Here is a 20,051-nt window from a genome sequence, read left to right as displayed (position 1 = left end):
GAACAAGAAGCAAACGGGTGCGATCATACCAGCACTAATGCACCGGATCCCATCAGAACTCCGAAGTTAAGCGTGCTTGGGCGAGAGTAGTACTAGGATGGGTGACCTCCTGGGAAGTCCTCGTGTTGCACCCCAATTTTATTAATATTTTATTTTTGATATACTATTTGCAAATTCCATATGTCGTTTCGGTGAGACAACTGGAAACAACGTGCCGGATACTCGGACCATTTGCGGAACGTCCGTCATTACTGAATGGGAACGGTGCAAAACCGGGCTTTTGGCATTCGTCGTGCATTGTGGGCCCCGCGATATTACTACATTTATCCGGGGATGCGGCAGATCTAGAAAGGAATAACTCCGCTCACCTGGGAGCTTGTGCACGGTAACCAAGGGAGGAAAGTTGCATATACCGTTTTTTCAAATCTGAAAGAATTAACGGAGGGGAGCAAGATAATGAGTGCATAAAGATTAAAGCGAACAAGAAGTAAACGGGTGCGATCATACCAGCACTAATGCACCGGATCCCATCAGAACTCCGAAGTTAAGCGTGCTTGGGCGAGAGTAGTATTAGGATGGGTGACCTCCTGGGAAGTCCTCGTGTTGCACCCCAATTTTATTAATATTTTATTTTTGATATACTATTTGCAAATTCCATATGTCGTTTCGGCGAGACAACTGGAAACAACGTGCCGGATACTCGGACCATTTGCGGAACGACCGTCATTACTGAATGGGAACGGTGCAAAACCGGGCTTTTGGCATTCGTCGTGCATTGTGGGCCCCGCGATATTACTACATTTATCCGGGGATGCGGCAGATCTAGAAAGGAATAACTCCGCTCACCTGGGAGCTTGTGCACGGTAACCAAGGGAGGAAAGTTGCATATACCGTTTTTTCAAATCTGAAAGAATTAACGGAGGGGAGCAAGATAATGAGTGCATAAAGATTAAAACGAACAAGAAGCAAACGGGTGCGATCATACCAGCACTAATGCACCGGATCCCATCAGAACTCCGAAGTTAAGCGTGCTTGGGCGAGAGTAGTACTAGGATGGGTGACCTCCTGGGAAGTCCTCGTGTTGCACCCCAATTTTATTAATATTTTATTTTTGATATACTATTTGCAAATTCCATATGTCGTTTCGGCGAGACAACTGGAAACAACGTGCCGGATACTCGGACCATTTGCGGAACGACCGTCATTACTGAATGGGAACGGTGCAAAACCGGGCTTTTGGCATTCGTCGTGCATTGTGGGCCCCGCGATATTACTACATTTATCCGGGGATGCGGCAGATCTAGAAAGGAATAACTCCGCTCACCTGGGAGCTTGTGCACGGTTACCAAGGGAGGAAAGTTGCATATACCGTTTTTTCAAATCTGAAAGAATTAACGGAGGGGAGCAAGATAATGAGTGCATAAAGATTAAAGCGAACAAGAAGCAAACGGGTGCGATCATACCAGCACTAATGCACCGGATCCCATCAGAACTCCGAAGTTAAGCGTGCTTGGGCGAGAGTAGTACTAGGATGGGTGACCTCCTGGGAAGTCCTCGTGTTGCACCCCAATTTTATTAATATTTTATTTTTGATATACTATTTGCAAATTCCATATGTCGTTTCGGCGAGACAACTGGAAACAACGTGCCGGATACTCGGACCATTTGCGGAACGACCGTCATTACTGAATGGGAACGGTGCAAAACCGGGCTTTTGGCATTCGTCGTGCATTGTGGGCCCCGCGATATTACTACATTTATCCGGGGATGCGGCAGATCTAGAAAGGAATAACTCCGCTCACCTGGGAGCTTCTGCACGGTAACCAAGGGAGGAAAGTTGCATATACCGTTTTTTCAAATCTGAAAGAATTAACGGAGGGGAGCAAGATAATGAGTGCATAAAGATTAAAACGAACAAGAAGCAAACGGGTGCGATCATACCAGCACTAATGCACCGGATCCCATCAGAACTCCGAAGTTAAGCGTGCTTGGGCGAGAGTAGTATTAGGATGGGTGACCTCCTGGGAAGTCCTCTTGTTTCACCCCAATTTTATTAATATTTTATTTTTGATATACTATTTGCAAATTCCATATGTCGTTTCGGCGAGACAACTGGAAACAACGTGCCGGATACTCGGACCATTTGCGGAACGACCGTCATTACTGAATGGGAACGGTGCAAAACCGGGCTTTTGGCATTCGTCGTGCATTGTGGGCCCCGCGATATTACTACATTTATCCGGGGATGCGGCAGATCTAGAAAGGAATAACTCCGCTCACCTGGGAGCTTGTGCATGGTAACCAAGGGAGGAAAGTTTTATACACCGTTTTTTCAAATCTGAAAGAATTAACGGAGGGGAGCAAGATAATGAGTGCATAAAGATTAAAGCGAACAAGAAGCAAACGGGTGCTATCATACCAGCACTAATGCACCGTATCCCATCAGAACTCCGAAGTTAAGCGTGCTTGGGCGAGAGTAGTACTAGGATGGGTGACCTCCTGGGAAGTCCTCGTGTTGCACCCCAATTTTATTAATATTTTATTTTTGATATACTATTTGCAAATTCCATATGTCGTTTCGGCGAGACAACTGGAAACAACGTGCCGGATACTCGGACCATTTGCGGAACGACCGTCATTACTGAATGGGAACGGTGCAAAACCGGGCTTTTGGCATTCGTCGTGCATTGTGGGCCCCGCGATATTACTACATTTATCCGGGGATGCGGCAGATCTAGAAAGGAATAACTCCGCTCACCTGGGAGCTTGTGCACGGTAACCAAGGGAGGAAAGTTGCATATACCGTTTTTTCAAATCTGAAAGAATTAACGGAGGGGAGCAAGATAATGAGTGCATAAAGATTAAAACGAACAAGAAGCAAACGGGTGCGATCATACCAGCACTAATGCACCGGATCCCATCAGAACTCCGAAGTTAAGCGTGCTTGGGCGAGAGTAGTATTAGGATGGGTGACCTCCTGGGAAGTCCTCGTGTTGCACCCCAATTTTATTAATATTTTATTTTTGATATACTATTTGCAAATTCCATATGTCGTTTCGGCGAGACAACTGGAAACAACGTGCCGGATACTCGCACCATTTGCGGAACGACCGTCATTACTGAATGGGAACGGTGCAAAACCGGGCTTTTGGCATTCGTCGTGCATTGTGGGCCCCGCGATATTACTACATTTATCCGGGGATGCGGCAGATCTAGAAAGGAATAACTCCGCTCACCTGGGAGCTTGTGCACGGTCACCAAGGGAGGAAAGTTGCATACACCGTTTTTTCAAATCTGAAAGAATTAACGGAGGGGAGCAAGATAATGAGTGCATAAAGATTAAAGCGAACAAGAAGCAAACGGGTGCGATCATACCAGCACTAATGCACCGGATCCCATCAGAACTCCGAAGTTAAGCGTGCTTGGGCGAGAGTAGTACTAGGATGGGTGACCTCCTGGGAAGTCCTCGTGTTGCACCCCAATTTTATTAATATTTTATTTTTGATATACTATTTGCAAATTCCATATGTCGTTTCGGCGAGACAACTGGAAACAACGTGCCGGATACTCGGACCATTTGCGGAACGACCGTCATTACTGAATGGGAACGGTGCAAAACCGGGCTTTTGGCATTCGTCGTGCATTGTGGGCCCCGCGATATTACTACATTTATCCGGGGATTCGGCAGATCTAGAAAGGAATAACTCCGCTCACCTGGGAGCTTGTGCACGGTCACCAAGGGAGGAAAGTTGCATACACCGTTTTTTCAAAACTGAAAGAATTAACGGAGGGGAGCAAGATAATGAGTGCATAAAGATTAAAGCGAACAAGAAGCAAACGGGTGCGATCATACCAGCACTAATGCACCGGATCCCATCAGAACTCCGAAGTTAAGCGTGCTTGGGCGAGAGTAGTACTAGGATGGGTGACCTCCTGGGAAGTCCTCGTGTTGCACCCCAATTTTATTAATATTTTATTTTTGATATACTATTTGCAAATTCCATATGTCGTTTCGGCGAGACAACTGGAAACAACGTGCCGGATACTCGCACCATTTGCGGAACGACCGTCATTACTGAATGGGAACGGTGCAAAACCGGGCTTTTGGCATTCGTCGTGCATTGTGGGCCCCGCGATATTACTACATTTATCCGGGGATGCGGCAGATCTAGAAAGGAATAACTCCGCTCACCTGGGAGCTTGTGCACGGTAACCAAGGGAGGAAAGTTGCATATACCGTTTTTTCAAATCTGAAAGAATTAACGGAGGGGAGCAAGATAATGAGTGCATAAAGATTAAAACGAACAAGAAGCAAACGGGTGCGATCATACCAGCACTAATGCACCGGATCCCATCAGAACTCCGAAGTTAAGCGTGCTTGGGCGAGAGTAGTACTAGGATGGGTGACCTCCTGGGAAGTCCTCGTGTTGCTCCCCAATTTTATTAATATTTTATTTTTGATATACTATTTGCAAATTCCATATGTCGTTTCGGCGAGACAACTGGAAACAACGTGCCGGATACTCGGACCATTTGCGGAACGACCGTCATTACTGAATGGGAACGGTGCAAAACCGGGCTTTTGGCATTCGTCGTGCATTGTGGGCCCCGCGATATTACTACATTTATCCGGGGATGCGGCAGATCTAGAAAGGAATAACTCCGCTCACCTGGGAGCTTGTGCACGGTTACCAAGGGAGGAAAGTTGCATACACCGTTTTTTCAAATCTGAAAGAATTAACGGAGGGGAGCAAGATAATGAGTGCATAAAGATTAAAGCGAACAAGAAGCAAACGGGTGCGATCATACCAGCACTAATGCACCGGATCCCATCAGAACTCCGAAGTTAAGCGTGCTTGGGCGAGAGTAGTACTAGGATGGGTGACCTCCTGGGAAGTCCTCGTGTTGCACCCCAATTTTATTAATATTTTATTTTTGATATACTATTTGCAAATTCCATATGTCGTTTCGGCGAGACAACTGGAAACAACGTGCCGGATACTCGGACCATTTGCGGAACGACCGTCATTACTGAATGGGAACGGTGCAAAACCGGGCTTTTGGCATTCGTCGTGCATTGTGGGCCCCGCGATATTACTACATTTATCCGGGGATGCGGCAGATCTAGAAAGGAATAACTCCGCTCACCTGGGAGCTTGTGCACGGTTACCAAGGGAGGAAAGTTGCATACACCGTTTTTTCAAGTCTGAAAGAATTAATGGAGGGGAGCAAGATAGTGAGTGCATAAAGATTAAAGCGAACAAGAAGAAAACGGGTGCGATCATACAAGCACTAATGCACCGGATCCCATCAGAACTCCGAAGTTAAGCGTGCTTGGGCGAGAGTAGTACTAGGATGGGTGACCTCCTGGGAAGTCCTCGTGTTGCACCCCAATTTTATTAATATTTTATTTTTGATATACTATTTGCAAATTCCATATGTCGTTTCGGCGAGACAACTGGAAACAACGTGCCGGATACTCGGACCATTTGCGGAACGACTGTCATTACTGAATGGGAACGGTGCAAAACCGGGCTTTTGGCATTCGTCGTGCATTGTGGGCCCCGCGATATTACTACATTTATCCGGGGATGCGGCAGATCTAGAAAGGAATAACTCCGCTCACCTGGGAGCTTGTGCACGGTAACCAAGGGAGGAAAGTTGCATATACCGTTTTTTCAAATCTGAAAGAATTAACGGAGGGGAGCAAGATAATGAGTGCATAAAGATTAAAACGAACAAGAAGCAAACGGGTGCGATCATACCAGCACTAATGCACCGGATCCCATCAGAACTCCGAAGTTAAGCGTGCTTGGGCGAGAGTAGTACTAGGATGGGTGACCTCCTGGGAAGTCCTCGTGTTGCACCCCAATTTTATTAATATTTTATTTTTGATATACTATTTGCAAATTCCATATGTCGTTTCGGCGAGACAACTGGAAACAACGTGCCGGATACTCGGACCATTTGCGGAACGACCGTCATTACTGAATGGGAACGGTGCAAAACCGGGCTTTTGGCATTCGTCGTGCATTGTGTGCCCCGCGATATTACTACATTTATCCGGGGATGCGGCAGATCTAGAAAGGAATAACTCCGCTCACCTGGGAGCTTGTGCACGGTAACCAAGGGAGGAAAGTTTTATACACCGTTTTTTCAAATCTGAAAGAATTAACGGAGGGGAGCAAGATAATGAGTGCATAAAGATTAAAGCGAACAAGAAGCAAACGAGTGCTATCATACCAGCACTAATGCACCGTATCCCATCAGAACTCCGAAGTTAAGCGTGCTTGGGCGAGAGTAGTATTAGGATGGGTGACCTCCTGGGAAGTCCTCGTGTTGCACCCCAATTTTATTAATATTTTATTTTTGATATACTATTTGCAAATTCCATATGTCGTTTCGGCGAGACAACTGGAAACAACGTGCCGGATACTCGGACCATTTGCGGAACGACCGTCATTACTGAATGGGAACGGTGCAAAACCGGGCTTTTGGCATTCGTCGTGCATTGTGGGCCCCGCGATATTACTACATTTATCCGGGGATGCGGCAGATCTAGAAAGGAATAACTCCGCTCACCTGGGAGCTTGTGCACGGTAACCAAGGGAGGAAAGTTGCATATACCGTTTTTTCAAATCTGAAAGAATTAACGGAGGGGAGCAAGATAATGAGTGCATAAAGATTAAAACGAACAAGAAGCAAACGGGTGCGATCATACCAGCACTAATGCACCGGATCCCATCAGAACTCCGAAGTTAAGCGTGCTTGGGCGAGAGTAGTACTACGATGGGTGACCTCCTGGGAAGTCCTCGTGTTGCACCCCAATTTTATTAATATTTTATTTTTGATATACTATTTGCAAATTCCATATGTCGTTTCGGCGAGACAACTGGAAACAACGTGCCGGATACTCGGACCATTTGCGGAACGACCGTCATTACTGAATGGGAACGGTGCAAAACCGGGCTTTTGGCATTCGTCGTGCATTGTGGGCCCCGCGATATTACTACATTTATCCGGGGATGCGGCAGATCTAGAAAGGAATAACTCCGCTCACCTGGGAGCTTCTGCACGGTAACCAAGGGAGGAAAGTTGCATATACCGTTTTTTCAAATCTGAAAGAATTAACGGAGGGGAGCAAGATAATGAGTGCATAAAGATTAAAACGAACAAGAAGCAAACGGGTGCGATCATACCAGCACTAATGCACCGGATCCCATCAGAACTCCGAAGTTAAGCGTGCTTGGGCGAGAGTAGTATTAGGATGGGTGACCTCCTGGGAAGTCCTCTTGTTTCACCCCAATTTTATTAATATTTTATTTTTGATATACTATTTGCAAATTCCATATGTCGTTTCGGCGAGACAACTGGAAACAACGTGCCGGATACTCGGACCATTTGCGGAACGACCGTCATTACTGAATGGGAACGGTGCAAAACCGGGCTTTTGGCATTCGTCGTGCATTGTGGGCCCCGCGATATTACTACATTTATCCGGGGATGCGGCAGATCTAGAAAGGAATAACTCCGCTCACCTGGGAGCTTGTGCATGGTAACCAAGGGAGGAAAGTTTTATACACCGTTTTTTCAAATCTGAAAGAATTAACGGAGGGGAGCAAGATAATGAGTGCATAAAGATTAAAGCGAACAAGAAGCAAACGGGTGCTATCATACCAGCACTAATGCACCGTATCCCATCAGAACTCCGAAGTTAAGCGTGCTTGGGCGAGAGTAGTACTAGGATGGGTGACCTCCTGGGAAGTCCTCGTGTTGCACCCCAATTTTATTAATATTTTATTTTTGATATACTATTTGCAAATTCCATATGTCGTTTCGGCGAGACAACTGGAAACAACGTGCCGGATACTCGGACCATTTGCGGAACGACCGTCATTACTGAATGGGAACGGTGCAAAACCGGGCTTTTGGCATTCGTCGTGCATTGTGGGCCCCGCGATATTACTACATTTATCCGGGGATGCGGCAGATCTAGAAAGGAATAACTCCGCTCACCTGGGAGCTTCTGCACGGTAACCAAGGGAGGAAAGTTGCATATACCGTTTTTTCAAATCTGAAAGAATTAACGGAGGGGAGCAAGATAATGAGTGCATAAAGATTAAAGCGAACAAGAAGCAAACGGGTGCGATCATACCAGCACTAATGCACCGGATCCCATCAGAACTCCGAAGTTAAGCGTGCTTGGGCGAGAGTAGTATTAGGATGGGTGACCTCCTGGGAAGTCCTCGTGTTGCACCCCAATTTTATTAATATTTTATTTTTGATATACTATTTGCAAATTCCATATGTCGTTTCGGCGAGACAACTGGAAACAACGTGCCGGATACTCGCACCATTTGCGGAACGACCGTCATTACTGAATGGGAACGGTGCAAAACCGGGCTTTTGGCATTCGTCGTGCATTGTGGGCCCCGCGATATTACTACATTTATCCGGGGATGCGGCAGATCTAGAAAGGAATAACTCCGCTCACCTGGGAGCTTGTGCACGGTCACCAAGGGAGGAAAGTTGCATACACCGTTTTTTCAAATCTGAAAGAATTAACGGAGGGGAGCAAGATAATGAGTGCATAAAGATTAAAGCGAACAAGAAGCAAACGGGTGCGATCATACCAGCACTAATGCACCGGATCCCATCAGAACTCCGAAGTTAAGCGTGCTTGGGCGAGAGTAGTACTAGGATGGGTGACCTCCTGGGAAGTCCTCGTGTTGCACCCCAATTTTATTAATATTTTATTTTTGATATACTATTTGCAAATTCCATATGTCGTTTCGGCGAGACAACTGGAAACAACGTGCCGGATACTCGGACCATTTGCGGAACGACCGTCATTACTGAATGGGAACGGTGCAAAACCGGGCTTTTGGCATTCGTCGTGCATTGTGGGCCCCGCGATATTACTACATTTATCCGGGGATGCGGCAGATCTAGAAAGGAATAACTCCGCTCACCTGGGAGCTTGTGCACGGTAACCAAGGGAGGAAAGTTGCATATACCGTTTTTTCAAATCTGAAAGAATTAACGGAGGGGAGCAAGATAATGAGTGCATAAAGATTAAAACGAACAAGAAGCAAACGGGTGCGATCATACCAGCACTAATGCACCGGATCCCATCAGAACTCCGAAGTTAAGCGTGCTTGGGCGAGAGTAGTACTAGGATGGGTGACCTCCTGGGAAGTCCTCGTGTTGCACCCCAATTTTATTAATATTTTATTTTTGATATACTATTTGCAAATTCCATATGTCGTTTCGGCGAGACAACTGGAAACAACGTGCCGGATACTCGGACCATTTGCGGAACGACCGTCATTACTGAATGGGAACGGTGCAAAACCGGGCTTTTGGCATTCGTCGTGCATTGTGGGCCCCGCGATATTACTACATTTATCCGGGGATGCGGCAGATCTAGAAAGGAATAACTCCGCTCACCTGGGAGCTTGTGCACGGTAACCAAGGGAGGAAAGTTGCATATACCGTTTTTTCAAATCTGAAAGAATTAACGGAGGGGAGCAAGATAATGAGTGCATAAAGATTAAAACGAACAAGAAGCAAACGGGTGCGATCATACCAGCACTAATGCACCGGATCCCATCAGAACTCCGAAGTTAAGCGTGCTTGGGCGAGAGTAGTATTAGGATGGGTGACCTCCTGGGAAGTCCTCTTGTTGCACCCCAATTTTATTAATATTTTATTTTTGATATACTATTTGCAAATTCCATATGTCGTTTCGGCGAGACAACTGGAAACAACGTGCCGGATACTCGGACCATTTGCGGAACGACCGTCATTACTGAATGGGAACGGTGCAAAACCGGGCTTTTGGCATTCGTCGTGCATTGTGGGCCCCGCGATATTACTACATTTATCCGGGGATGCGGCAGATCTAGAAAGGAATAACTCCGCTCACCTGGGAGCTTGTGCATGGTAACCAAGGGAGGAAAGTTTTATACACCGTTTTTTCAAATCTGAAAGAATTAACGGAGGGGAGCAAGATAATGAGTGCATAAAGATTAAAGCGAACAAGAAGCAAACGGGTGCTATCATACCAGCACTAATGCACCGTATCCCATCAGAACTCCGAAGTTAAGCGTGCTTGGGCGAGAGTAGTACTAGGATGGGTGACCTCCTGGGAAGTCCTCGTGTTGCACCCCAATTTTATTAATATTTTATTTTTGATATACTATTTGCAAATTCCATATGTCGTTTCGGCGAGACAACTGGAAACAACGTGCCGGATACTCGGACCATTTGCGGAACGACCGTCATTACTGAATGGGAACGGTGCAAAACCGGGCTTTTGGCATTCGTCGTGCATTGTGGGCCCCGCGATATTACTACATTTATCCGGGGATGCGGCAGATCTAGAAAGGAATAACTCCGCTCACCTGGGAGCTTGTGCACGGTAACCAAGGGAGGAAAGTTGCATATACCGTTTTTTCAAATCTGAAAGAATTAACGGAGGGGAGCAAGATAATGAGTGCATAAAGATTAAAACGAACAAGAAGCAAACGGGTGCGATCATACCAGCACTAATGCACCGGATCCCATCAGAACTCCGATGTTAAGCGTGCTTGGGCGAGAGTAGTATTAGGATGGGTGACCTCCTGGGAAGTCCTCGTGTTGCACCCCAATTTTATTAATATTTTATTTTTGATATACTATTTGCAAATTCCATATGTCGTTTCGGCGAGACAACTGGAAACAACGTGCCGGATACTCGCACCATTTGCGGAACGACCGTCATTACTGAATGGGAACGGTGCAAAACCGGGCTTTTGGCATTCGTCGTGCATTGTGGGCCCCGCGATATTACTACATTTATCCGGGGATGCGGCAGATCTAGAAAGGAATAACTCCGCTCACCTGGGAGCTTGTGCACGGTCACCAAGGGAGGAAAGTTGCATACACCGTTTTTTCAAATCTGAAAGAATTAACGGAGGGGAGCAAGATAATGAGTGCATAAAGATTAAAGCGAACAAGAAGCAAACGGGTGCGATCATACCAGCACTAATGCACCGGATCCCATCAGAACTCCGAAGTTAAGCGTGCTTGGGCGAGAGTAGTACTAGGATGGGTGACCTCCTGGGAAGTCCTCGTGTTGCACCCCAATTTTATTAATATTTTATTTTTGATATACTATTTGCAAATTCCATATGTCGTTTCGGCGAGACAACTGGAAACAACGTGCCGGATACTCGGACCATTTGCGGAACGACCGTCATTACTGAATGGGAACGGTGCAAAACCGGGCTTTTGGCATTCGTCGTGCATTGTGGGCCCCGCGATATTACTACATTTATCCGGGGATTCGGCAGATCTAGAAAGGAATAACTCCGCTCACCTGGGAGCTTGTGCACGGTCACCAAGGGAGGAAAGTTGCATACACCGTTTTTTCAAAACTGAAAGAATTAACGGAGGTGAGCAAGATAATGAGTGCATAAAGATTAAAGCGAACAAGAAGCAAACGGGTGCGATCATACCAGCACTAATGCACCGGATCCCATCAGAACTCCGAAGTTAAGCGTGCTTGGGCGAGAGTAGTACTAGGATGGGTGACCTCCTGGGAAGTCCTCGTGTTGCACCCCAATTTTATTAATATTTTATTTTTGATATACTATTTGCAAATTCCATATGTCGTTTCGGCGAGACAACTGGAAACAACGTGCCGGATACTCGCACCATTTGCGGAACGACCGTCATTACTGAATGGGAACGGTGCAAAACCGGGCTTTTGGCATTCGTCGTGCATTGTGGGCCCCGCGATATTACTACATTTATCCGGGGATGCGGCAGATCTAGAAAGGAATAACTCCGCTCACCTGGGAGCTTGTGCACGGTAACCAAGGGAGGAAAGTTGCATATACCGTTTTTTCAAATCTGAAAGAATTAACGGAGGGGAGCAAGATAATGAGTGCATAAAGATTAAAACGAACAAGAAGCAAACGGGTGCGATCATACCAGCACTAATGCACCGGATCCCATCAGAACTCCGAAGTTAAGCGTGCTTGGGCGAGAGTAGTACTAGGATGGGTGACCTCCTGGGAAGTCCTCGTGTTGCTCCCCAATTTTATTAATATTTTATTTTTGATATACTATTTGCAAATTCCATATGTCGTTTCGGCGAGACAACTGGAAACAACGTGCCGGATACTCGGACCATTTGCGGAACGACCGTCATTACTGAATGGGAACGGTGCAAAACCGGGCTTTTGGCATTCGTCGTGCATTGTGGGCCCCGCGATATTACTACATTTATCCGGGGATGCGGCAGATCTAGAAAGGAATAACTCCGCTCACCTGGGAGCTTGTGCACGGTTACCAAGGGAGGAAAGTTGCATACACCGTTTTTTCAAATCTGAAAGAATTAACGGAGGGGAGCAAGATAATGAGTGCATAAAGATTAAAGCGAACAAGAAGCAAACGGGTGCGATCATACCAGCACTAATGCACCGGATCCCATCAGAACTCCGAAGTTAAGCGTGCTTGGGCGAGAGTAGTACTAGGATGGGTGACCTCCTGGGAAGTCCTCGTGTTGCACCCCAATTTTATTAATATTTTATTTTTGATATACTATTTGCAAATTCCATATGTCGTTTCGGCGAGACAACTGGAAACAACGTGCCGGATACTCGGACCATTTGCGGAACGACCGTCATTACTGAATGGGAACGGTGCAAAACCGGGCTTTTGGCATTCGTCGTGCATTGTGGGCCCCGCGATATTACTACATTTATCCGGGGATGCGGCAGATCTAGAAAGGAATAACTCCGCTCACCTGGGAGCTTGTGCACGGTTACCAAGGGAGGAAAGTTGCATACACCGTTTTTTCAAGTCTGAAAGAATTAATGGAGGGGAGCAAGATAGTGAGTGCATAAAGATTAAAGCGAACAAGAAGAAAACGGGTGCGATCATACAAGCACTAATGCACCGGATCCCATCAGAACTCCGAAGTTAAGCGTGCTTGGGCGAGAGTAGTACTAGGATGGCTGACCTCCTGGGAAGTCCTCGTGTTGCACCCCAATTTTATTAATATTTTATTTTTGATATACTATTTGCAAATTCCATATGTCGTTTCGGCGAGACAACAGGAAACAACGTGCCGGATACTCGGACCATTTGCGGAACGACTGTCATTACTGAATGGGAACGGTGCAAAACCGGGCTTTTGGCATTCGTCGTGCATTGTGGGCCCCGCGATATTACTACATTTATCCGGGGATTCGGCAGATCTAGAAAGGAATAACTCCGCTCACCTGGGAGCTTGTGCACGGTCACCAAGGGAGGAAAGTTGCATACACCGTTTTTTCAAATCTGAAAGAATTAACGGAGGTGAGCAAGATAATGAGTGCATAAAGATTAAAGCGAACAAGAAGCAAACGGGTGCGATCATACCAGCACTAATGCACCGGATCCCATCAGAACTCCGAAGTTAAGCGTGCTTGGGCGAGAGTAGTACTAGGATGGGTGACCTCCTGGGAAGTCCTCGTGTTGCACCCCAATTTTATTAATATTTTATTTTTGATATACTATTTGCAAATTCCATATGTCGTTTCGGCGAGACAACTGGAAACAACGTGCCGGATACTCGCACCATTTGCGGAACGACCGTCATTACTGAATGGGAACGGTGCAAAACCGGGCTTTTGGCATTCGTCGTGCATTGTGGGCCCCGCGATATTACTACATTTATCCGGGGATGCGGCAGATCTAGAAAGGAATAACTCCGCTCACCTGGGAGCTTGTGCACGGTAACCAAGGGAGGAAAGTTGCATATACCGTTTTTTCAAATCTGAAAGAATTAACGGAGGGGAGCAAGATAATGAGTGCATAAAGATTAAAACGAACAAGAAGCAAACGGGTGCGATCATACCAGCACTAATGCACCGGATCCCATCAGAACTCCGAAGTTAAGCGTGCTTGGGCGAGAGTAGTACTAGGATGGGTGACCTCCTGGGAAGTCCTCGTGTTGCTCCCCAATTTTATTAATATTTTATTTTTGATATACTATTTGCAAATTCCATATGTCGTTTCGGCGAGACAACTGGAAACAACGTGCCGGATACTCGGACCATTTGCGGAACGACCGTCATTACTGAATGGGAACGGTGCAAAACCGGGCTTTTGGCATTCGTCGTGCATTGTGGGCCCCGCGATATTACTACATTTATCCGGGGATGCGGCAGATCTAGAAAGGAATAACTCCGCTCACCTGGGAGCTTGTGCACGGTTACCAAGGGAGGAAAGTTGCATACACCGTTTTTTCAAATCTGAAAGAATTAACGGAGGGGAGCAAGATAATGAGTGCATAAAGATTAAAGCGAACAAGAAGCAAACGGGTGCGATCATACCAGCACTAATGCACCGGATCCCATCAGAACTCCGAAGTTAAGCGTGCTTGGGCGAGAGTAGTACTAGGATGGGTGACCTCCTGGGAAGTCCTCGTGTTGCACCCCAATTTTATTAATATTTTATTTTTGATATACTATTTGCAAATTCCATATGTCGTTTCGGCGAGACAACTGGAAACAACGTGCCGGATACTCGGACCATTTGCGGAACGACCGTCATTACTGAATGGGAACGGTGCAAAACCGGGCTTTTGGCATTCGTCGTGCATTGTGGGCCCCGCGATATTACTACATTTATCCGGGGATGCGGCAGATCTAGAAAGGAATAACTCCGCTCACCTGGGAGCTTGTGCACGGTTACCAAGGGAGGAAAGTTGCATACACCGTTTTTTCAAGTCTGAAAGAATTAATGGAGGGGAGCAAGATAGTGAGTGCATAAAGATTAAAGCGAACAAGAAGAAAACGGGTGCGATCATACAAGCACTAATGCACCGGATCCCATCAGAACTCCGAAGTTAAGCGTGCTTTGGCGAGAGTAGTACTAGGATGGGTGACCTCCTGGGAAGTCCTCGTGTTGCACCCCAATTTTATTAATATTTTATTTTTGATATACTATTTGCAAATTCCATATGTCGTTTCGGCGAGACAACAGGAAACAACGTGCCGGATACTCGGACCATTTGCGGAACGACTGTCATTACTGAATGGGAACGGTGCAAAACCGGGCTTTTGGCATTCGTCGTGCATTGTGGGCCCCGCGATATTACTACATTTATCCGGGGATGGGGCAGATCTAGAAAGGAATAACTCCGCTCACCTGGGAGCTTGTGCACGGTAACCAAGGGAGGAAAGTTGCATATACCGTTTTTTCAAATCTGAAAGAATTAACGGAGGGGAGCAAGATAATGAGTGCATAAAGATTAAAACGAACAAGAAGCAAACGGGTGCGATCATACCAGCACTAATGCACCGGATCCCATCAGAACTCCGAAGTTAAGCGTGCTTGGGCGAGAGTAGTACTACGATGGGTGACCTCCTGGGAAGTCCTCGTGTTGCACCCCAATTTTATTAATATTTTATTTTTGATATACTATTTGCAAATTCCATATGTCGTTTCGGCGAGACAACTGGAAACAACGTGCCGGATACTCGGACCATTTGCGGAACGACCGTCATTACTGAATGGGAACGGTGCAAAACCGGGCTTTTGGCATTCGTCGTGCATTGTGGGCCCCGCGATATTACTACATTTATCCGGGGATGCGGCAGATCTAGAAAGGAATAACTCCGCTCACCTGGGAGCTTGTGCACGGTAACCAAGGGAGGAAAGTTTTATACACCGTTTTTTCAAATCTGAAAGAATTAACGGAGGGGAGCAAGATAATGAGTGCATAAAGATTAAAGCGAACAAGAAGCAAACGAGTGCTATCATACCAGCACTAATGCACCGTATCCCATCAGAACTCCGAAGTTAAGCGTGCTTGGGCGAGAGTAGTATTAGGATGGGTGACCTCCTGGGAAGTCCTCGTGTTGCACCCCAATTTTATTAATATTTTATTTTTGATATACTATTTGCAAATTCCATATGTCGTTTCGGCGAGACAACTGGAAACAACGTGCCGGATACTCGGACCATTTGCGGAACGACCGTCATTACTGAATGGGAACGGTGCAAAACCGGGCTTTTGGCATTCGTCGTGCATTGTGGGCCCCGCGATATTACTACATTTATCCGGGGATGGGGCAGATCTAGAAAGGAATAACTCCGCTCACCTGGGAGCTTGTGCACGGTAACCAAGGGAGGAAAGTTGCATATACCGTTTTTTCAAATCTGAAAGAATTAACGGAGGGGAGCAAGATAATGAGTGCATAAAGATTAAAACGAACAAGAAGCAAACGGGTGCGATCATACCAGCACTAATGCACCGGATCCCATCAGAACTCCGAAGTTAAGCGTGCTTGGGCGAGAGTAGTACTACGATGGGTGACCTCCTGGGAAGTCCTCGTGTTGCACCCCAATTTTATTAATATTTTATTTTTGATATACTATTTGCAAATTCCATATGTCGTTTCGGCGAGACAACTGGAAACAACGTGCCGGATACTCGGACCATTTGCGGAACGACCGTCATTACTGAATGGGAACGGTGCAAAACCGGGCTTTTGGCATTCGTCGTGCATTGTGGGCCCCGCGATATTACTACATTTATCCGGGGATGCGGCAGATCTAGAAAGGAATAACTCCGCTCACCTGGGAGCTTGTGCACGGTAACCAAGGGAGGAAAGTTGCATATACCGTTTTTTCAAATCTGAAAGAATTAACGGAGGGGAGCAAGATAATGAGTGCATAAAGATTAAAACGAACAAGAAGCAAACGGGTGCGATCATACCAGCACTAATGCACCGGATCCCATCAGAACTCCGAAGTTAAGCGTGCTTGGGCGAGAGTAGTATTAGGATGGGTGACCTCCTGGGAAGTCCTCTTGTTTCACCCCAATTTTATTAATATTTTATTTTTGATATACTATTTGCAAATTCCATATGTCGTTTCGGCGAGACAACTGGAAACAACGTGCCGGATACTCGGACCATTTGCGGAACGACCGTCATTACTGAATGGGAACGGTGCAAAACCGGGCTTTTGGCATTCGTCGTGCATTGTGGGCCCCGCGATATTACTACATTTATCCGGGGATGCGGCAGATCTAGAAAGGAATAACTCCGCTCACCTGGGAGCTTGTGCATGGTAACCAAGGGAGGAAAGTTTTATACACCGTTTTTTCAAATCTGAAAGAATTAACGGAGGGGAGCAAGATAATGAGTGCATAAAGATTAAAGCGAACAAGAAGCAAACGGGTGCGATCATACCAGCACTAATGCACCGTATCCCATCAGAACTCCGAAGTTAAGCGTGCTTGGGCGAGAGTAGTACTAGGATGGGTGACCTCCTGGGAAGTCCTCGTGTTGCACCCCAATTTTATTAATATTTTATTTTTGATATACTATTTGCAAATTCCATATGTCGTTTCGGCGAGACAACTGGAAACAACGTGCCGGATACTCGGACCATTTGCGGAACGACCGTCATTACTGAATGGGAACGGTGCAAAACCGGGCTTTTGGCATTCGTCGTGCATTGTGGGCCCCGCGATATTACTACATTTATCCGGGGATGCGGCAGATCTAGAAAGGAATAACTCCGCTCACCTGGGAGCTTCTGCACGGTAACCAAGGGAGGAAAGTTGCATATACCGTTTTTTCAAATCTGAAAGAATTAACGGAGGGGAGCAAGATAATGAGTGCATAAAGATTAAAACGAACAAGAAGCAAACGGGTGCGATCATACCAGCACTAATGCACCGGATCCCATCAGAACTCCGAAGTTAAGCGTGCTTGGGCGAGAGTAGTATTAGGATGGGTGACCTCCTGGGAAGTCCTCGTGTTGCACCCCAATTTTATTAATATTTTATTTTTGATATACTATTTGCAAATTCCATATGTCGTTTCGGCGAGACAACTGGAAACAACGTGCCGGATACTCGCACCATTTGCGGAACGACCGTCATTACTGAATGGGAACGGTGCAAAACCGGGCTTTTGGCATTCGTCGTGCATTGTGGGCCCCGCGATATTACTACATTTATCCGGGGATGCGGCAGATCTAGAAAGGAATAACTCCGCTCACCTGGGAGCTTGTGCACGGTCACCAAGGGAGGAAAGTTGCATACACCGTTTTTTCAAATCTGAAAGAATTAACGGAGGGGAGCAAGATAATGAGTGCATAAAGATTAAAGCGAACAAGAAGCAAACGGGTGCGATCATACCAGCACTAATGCACCGGATCCCATCAGAACTCCGAAGTTAAGCGTGCTTGGGCGAGAGTAGTACTAGGATGGGTGACCTCCTGGGAAGTCCTCGTGTTGCACCCCAATTTTATTAATATTTTATTTTTGATATACTATTTGCAAATTCCATATGTCGTTTCGGCGAGACAACTGGAAACAACGTGCCGGATACTCGGACCATTTGCGGAACGACCGTCATTACTGAATGGGAACGGTGCAAAACCGGGCTTTTGGCATTCGTCGTGCATTGTGGGCCCCGCGATATTACTACATTTATCCGGGGATGCGGCAGATCTAGAAAGGAATAACTCCGCTCACCTGGGAGCTTGTGCACGGTAACCAAGGGAGGAAAGTTGCATATACCGTTTTTTCAAATCTGAAAGAATTAACGGAGGGGAGCAAGATAATGAGTGCATAAAGATTAAAACGAACAAGAAGCAAACGGGTGCGATCATACCAGCACTAATGCACCGGATCCCATCAGAACTCCGAAGTTAAGCGTGCTTGGGCGAGAGTAGTACTAGGATGGGTGACCTCCTGGGAAGTCCTCGTGTTGCACCCCAATTTTATTAATATTTTATTTTTGATATACTATTTGCAAATTCCATATGTCGTTTCGGCGAGACAACTGGAAACAACGTGCCGGATACTCGGACCATTTGCGGAACGACCGTCATTACTGAATGGGAACGGTGCAAAACCGGGCTTTTGGCATTCGTCGTGCATTGTGGGCCCCGCGATATTACTACATTTATCCGGGGATGCGGCAGATCTAGAAAGGAATAACTCCGCTCACCTGGGAGCTTGTGCACGGTAACCAAGGGAGGAAAGTTGCATATACCGTTTTTTCAAATCTGATAGAATTAACGGAGGGGAGCAAGATAATGAGTGCATAAAGATTAAAACGAACAAGAAGCAAACGGGTGCGATCATACCAGCACTAATGCACCGGATCCCATCAGAACTCCGAAGTTAAGCGTGCTTGGGCGAGAGTAGTACTACGATGGGTGACCTCCTGGGAAGTCCTCGTGTTGCACCCCAATTTTATTAATATTTTATTTTTGATATACTATTTGCAAATTCCATATGTCGTTTCGGCGAGACAACTGGAAACAACGTGCCGGATACTCGGACCATTTGCGGAACGACCGTCATTACTGAATGGGAACGGTGCAAAACCGGGCTTTTGGCATTCGTCGTGCATTGTGGGCCCCGCGATATTACTACATTTATCCGGGGATGCGGCAGATCTAGAAAGGAATAACTCCGCTCACCTGGGAGCTTCTGCACGGTAACCAAGGGAGGAAAGTTGCATATACCGTTTTTTCAAATCTGAAAGAATTAACGGAGGGGAGCAAGATAATGAGTGCATAAAGATTAAAACGAACAAGAAGCAAACGGGTGCGATCATACCAGCACTAATGCACCGGATCCCATCAGAACTCCGAAGTTAAGCGTGTTTGGGCGAGAGTAGTATTAGGATGGGTGACCTCCTGGGAAGTCCTCTTGTTTCACCCCAATTTTATTAATATTTTATTTTTGATATACTATTTGCAAATTCCATATGTCGTTTCGGCGAGACAACTGGAAACAACGTGCCGGATACTCGGACCATTTGCGGAACGACCGTCATTACTGAATGGGAACGGTGCAAAACCGGGCTTTTGGCATTCGTCGTGCATTGTGGGCCCCGCGATATTACTACATTTATCCGGGGATGCGGCAGATCTAGAAAGGAATAACTCCGCTCACCTGGGAGCTTGTGCATGGTAACCAAGGGAGGAAAGTTTTATACACCGTTTTTTCAAATCTGAAAGAATTAACGGAGGGGAGCAAG

At 46.4% G+C, this 20,051-nt stretch overlaps 39 non-coding genes and 3 pseudogenes across 39 annotated transcripts; all 42 read left to right on the top strand.

Annotated features, from left to right (window-relative positions):
- The first annotated feature begins 15 nt into the window (after positions 1-15).
- LOC148859430 (5S ribosomal RNA) lies at positions 16-134 on the top strand. The gene has a single exon (XR_016098413.1). It is a non-coding gene; the product is annotated as a 5S ribosomal RNA (ribosomal RNA).
- Positions 135-493: 359 nt separating this feature from the next.
- LOC148859429 (5S ribosomal RNA) lies at positions 494-612 on the top strand. Its single transcript, XR_016095858.1, has one exon. It is a non-coding gene; the product is annotated as a 5S ribosomal RNA (ribosomal RNA).
- Positions 613-971: 359 nt separating this feature from the next.
- LOC148859428 (5S ribosomal RNA) lies at positions 972-1,090 on the top strand. The gene has a single exon (XR_016098412.1). It is a non-coding gene; the product is annotated as a 5S ribosomal RNA (ribosomal RNA).
- Positions 1,091-1,449: 359 nt separating this feature from the next.
- Positions 1,450-1,568, top strand: LOC148859427 (5S ribosomal RNA). The gene has a single exon (XR_016098410.1). It is a non-coding gene; the product is annotated as a 5S ribosomal RNA (ribosomal RNA).
- A 359-nt stretch (positions 1,569-1,927) lies between these two features.
- Positions 1,928-2,046, top strand: LOC148859426 (5S ribosomal RNA). The gene has a single exon (XR_016098072.1). It is a non-coding gene; the product is annotated as a 5S ribosomal RNA (ribosomal RNA).
- Positions 2,047-2,405: 359 nt separating this feature from the next.
- Positions 2,406-2,524, top strand: LOC148859425 (5S ribosomal RNA). Its single transcript, XR_016097586.1, has one exon. It is a non-coding gene; the product is annotated as a 5S ribosomal RNA (ribosomal RNA).
- Positions 2,525-2,883: 359 nt separating this feature from the next.
- LOC148859424 (5S ribosomal RNA) lies at positions 2,884-3,002 on the top strand. Its single transcript, XR_016095857.1, has one exon. It is a non-coding gene; the product is annotated as a 5S ribosomal RNA (ribosomal RNA).
- Positions 3,003-3,361: 359 nt separating this feature from the next.
- Positions 3,362-3,480, top strand: LOC148859423 (5S ribosomal RNA). Its single transcript, XR_016098407.1, has one exon. It is a non-coding gene; the product is annotated as a 5S ribosomal RNA (ribosomal RNA).
- Positions 3,481-3,839: 359 nt separating this feature from the next.
- LOC148859422 (5S ribosomal RNA) lies at positions 3,840-3,958 on the top strand. Its single transcript, XR_016098406.1, has one exon. It is a non-coding gene; the product is annotated as a 5S ribosomal RNA (ribosomal RNA).
- Positions 3,959-4,317: 359 nt separating this feature from the next.
- On the top strand, positions 4,318-4,436 carry LOC148859421 (5S ribosomal RNA). Its single transcript, XR_016095923.1, has one exon. It is a non-coding gene; the product is annotated as a 5S ribosomal RNA (ribosomal RNA).
- A 359-nt stretch (positions 4,437-4,795) lies between these two features.
- LOC148859420 (5S ribosomal RNA) lies at positions 4,796-4,914 on the top strand. Its single transcript, XR_016098405.1, has one exon. It is a non-coding gene; the product is annotated as a 5S ribosomal RNA (ribosomal RNA).
- Positions 4,915-5,273: 359 nt separating this feature from the next.
- LOC148859419 (5S ribosomal RNA) lies at positions 5,274-5,392 on the top strand. Its single transcript, XR_016096585.1, has one exon. It is a non-coding gene; the product is annotated as a 5S ribosomal RNA (ribosomal RNA).
- Positions 5,393-5,751: 359 nt separating this feature from the next.
- LOC148859418 (5S ribosomal RNA) lies at positions 5,752-5,870 on the top strand. Its single transcript, XR_016098404.1, has one exon. It is a non-coding gene; the product is annotated as a 5S ribosomal RNA (ribosomal RNA).
- A 359-nt stretch (positions 5,871-6,229) lies between these two features.
- On the top strand, positions 6,230-6,348 carry LOC148859417 (5S ribosomal RNA; annotated as a pseudogene).
- Positions 6,349-6,707: 359 nt separating this feature from the next.
- Positions 6,708-6,826, top strand: LOC148859416 (5S ribosomal RNA). Its single transcript, XR_016095650.1, has one exon. It is a non-coding gene; the product is annotated as a 5S ribosomal RNA (ribosomal RNA).
- A 359-nt stretch (positions 6,827-7,185) lies between these two features.
- On the top strand, positions 7,186-7,304 carry LOC148859415 (5S ribosomal RNA). Its single transcript, XR_016098071.1, has one exon. It is a non-coding gene; the product is annotated as a 5S ribosomal RNA (ribosomal RNA).
- Positions 7,305-7,663: 359 nt separating this feature from the next.
- Positions 7,664-7,782, top strand: LOC148859414 (5S ribosomal RNA). The gene has a single exon (XR_016097585.1). It is a non-coding gene; the product is annotated as a 5S ribosomal RNA (ribosomal RNA).
- Positions 7,783-8,141: 359 nt separating this feature from the next.
- LOC148859413 (5S ribosomal RNA) lies at positions 8,142-8,260 on the top strand. Its single transcript, XR_016095856.1, has one exon. It is a non-coding gene; the product is annotated as a 5S ribosomal RNA (ribosomal RNA).
- Positions 8,261-8,619: 359 nt separating this feature from the next.
- Positions 8,620-8,738, top strand: LOC148859412 (5S ribosomal RNA). Its single transcript, XR_016098403.1, has one exon. It is a non-coding gene; the product is annotated as a 5S ribosomal RNA (ribosomal RNA).
- A 359-nt stretch (positions 8,739-9,097) lies between these two features.
- On the top strand, positions 9,098-9,216 carry LOC148859411 (5S ribosomal RNA). Its single transcript, XR_016098402.1, has one exon. It is a non-coding gene; the product is annotated as a 5S ribosomal RNA (ribosomal RNA).
- Positions 9,217-9,575: 359 nt separating this feature from the next.
- Positions 9,576-9,694, top strand: LOC148859410 (5S ribosomal RNA). Its single transcript, XR_016097031.1, has one exon. It is a non-coding gene; the product is annotated as a 5S ribosomal RNA (ribosomal RNA).
- A 359-nt stretch (positions 9,695-10,053) lies between these two features.
- LOC148859409 (5S ribosomal RNA) lies at positions 10,054-10,172 on the top strand. Its single transcript, XR_016097584.1, has one exon. It is a non-coding gene; the product is annotated as a 5S ribosomal RNA (ribosomal RNA).
- A 359-nt stretch (positions 10,173-10,531) lies between these two features.
- LOC148859408 (5S ribosomal RNA) lies at positions 10,532-10,650 on the top strand. Its single transcript, XR_016096589.1, has one exon. It is a non-coding gene; the product is annotated as a 5S ribosomal RNA (ribosomal RNA).
- Positions 10,651-11,009: 359 nt separating this feature from the next.
- LOC148859407 (5S ribosomal RNA) lies at positions 11,010-11,128 on the top strand. The gene has a single exon (XR_016098400.1). It is a non-coding gene; the product is annotated as a 5S ribosomal RNA (ribosomal RNA).
- Positions 11,129-11,487: 359 nt separating this feature from the next.
- Positions 11,488-11,606, top strand: LOC148859406 (5S ribosomal RNA). The gene has a single exon (XR_016098399.1). It is a non-coding gene; the product is annotated as a 5S ribosomal RNA (ribosomal RNA).
- Positions 11,607-11,965: 359 nt separating this feature from the next.
- On the top strand, positions 11,966-12,084 carry LOC148859405 (5S ribosomal RNA). The gene has a single exon (XR_016095922.1). It is a non-coding gene; the product is annotated as a 5S ribosomal RNA (ribosomal RNA).
- Positions 12,085-12,443: 359 nt separating this feature from the next.
- On the top strand, positions 12,444-12,562 carry LOC148859404 (5S ribosomal RNA). The gene has a single exon (XR_016098398.1). It is a non-coding gene; the product is annotated as a 5S ribosomal RNA (ribosomal RNA).
- Positions 12,563-12,921: 359 nt separating this feature from the next.
- Positions 12,922-13,040, top strand: LOC148859403 (5S ribosomal RNA). The gene has a single exon (XR_016097349.1). It is a non-coding gene; the product is annotated as a 5S ribosomal RNA (ribosomal RNA).
- Positions 13,041-13,399: 359 nt separating this feature from the next.
- LOC148859402 (5S ribosomal RNA) lies at positions 13,400-13,518 on the top strand. Its single transcript, XR_016098395.1, has one exon. It is a non-coding gene; the product is annotated as a 5S ribosomal RNA (ribosomal RNA).
- A 359-nt stretch (positions 13,519-13,877) lies between these two features.
- LOC148859401 (5S ribosomal RNA) lies at positions 13,878-13,996 on the top strand. The gene has a single exon (XR_016095920.1). It is a non-coding gene; the product is annotated as a 5S ribosomal RNA (ribosomal RNA).
- Positions 13,997-14,355: 359 nt separating this feature from the next.
- On the top strand, positions 14,356-14,474 carry LOC148859400 (5S ribosomal RNA). Its single transcript, XR_016098392.1, has one exon. It is a non-coding gene; the product is annotated as a 5S ribosomal RNA (ribosomal RNA).
- A 359-nt stretch (positions 14,475-14,833) lies between these two features.
- Positions 14,834-14,952, top strand: LOC148859399 (5S ribosomal RNA). Its single transcript, XR_016095763.1, has one exon. It is a non-coding gene; the product is annotated as a 5S ribosomal RNA (ribosomal RNA).
- Positions 14,953-15,311: 359 nt separating this feature from the next.
- LOC148859398 (5S ribosomal RNA) lies at positions 15,312-15,430 on the top strand. The gene has a single exon (XR_016095649.1). It is a non-coding gene; the product is annotated as a 5S ribosomal RNA (ribosomal RNA).
- A 359-nt stretch (positions 15,431-15,789) lies between these two features.
- LOC148859397 (5S ribosomal RNA) lies at positions 15,790-15,908 on the top strand (annotated as a pseudogene).
- Positions 15,909-16,267: 359 nt separating this feature from the next.
- LOC148859396 (5S ribosomal RNA) lies at positions 16,268-16,386 on the top strand. Its single transcript, XR_016095648.1, has one exon. It is a non-coding gene; the product is annotated as a 5S ribosomal RNA (ribosomal RNA).
- A 359-nt stretch (positions 16,387-16,745) lies between these two features.
- On the top strand, positions 16,746-16,864 carry LOC148859395 (5S ribosomal RNA). Its single transcript, XR_016098070.1, has one exon. It is a non-coding gene; the product is annotated as a 5S ribosomal RNA (ribosomal RNA).
- Positions 16,865-17,223: 359 nt separating this feature from the next.
- LOC148859394 (5S ribosomal RNA) lies at positions 17,224-17,342 on the top strand. Its single transcript, XR_016096699.1, has one exon. It is a non-coding gene; the product is annotated as a 5S ribosomal RNA (ribosomal RNA).
- Positions 17,343-17,701: 359 nt separating this feature from the next.
- On the top strand, positions 17,702-17,820 carry LOC148859393 (5S ribosomal RNA). The gene has a single exon (XR_016095854.1). It is a non-coding gene; the product is annotated as a 5S ribosomal RNA (ribosomal RNA).
- A 359-nt stretch (positions 17,821-18,179) lies between these two features.
- LOC148859392 (5S ribosomal RNA) lies at positions 18,180-18,298 on the top strand. Its single transcript, XR_016098388.1, has one exon. It is a non-coding gene; the product is annotated as a 5S ribosomal RNA (ribosomal RNA).
- Positions 18,299-18,657: 359 nt separating this feature from the next.
- LOC148859391 (5S ribosomal RNA) lies at positions 18,658-18,776 on the top strand. Its single transcript, XR_016098385.1, has one exon. It is a non-coding gene; the product is annotated as a 5S ribosomal RNA (ribosomal RNA).
- Positions 18,777-19,135: 359 nt separating this feature from the next.
- Positions 19,136-19,254, top strand: LOC148859390 (5S ribosomal RNA). Its single transcript, XR_016095647.1, has one exon. It is a non-coding gene; the product is annotated as a 5S ribosomal RNA (ribosomal RNA).
- A 359-nt stretch (positions 19,255-19,613) lies between these two features.
- On the top strand, positions 19,614-19,732 carry LOC148859389 (5S ribosomal RNA; annotated as a pseudogene).
- Positions 19,733-20,051: the final 319 nt, after the last annotated feature.

Source organism: Nelumbo lutea, chromosome 4 (assembly GCF_056320005.1).
Source record: "Nelumbo lutea isolate HS-2025 chromosome 4, American lotus-T2T, whole genome shotgun sequence".
NCBI lineage: Eukaryota > Viridiplantae > Streptophyta > Magnoliopsida > Proteales > Nelumbonaceae > Nelumbo > Nelumbo lutea.
This window is presented reverse-complemented; position numbering and strand designations above follow the sequence as displayed.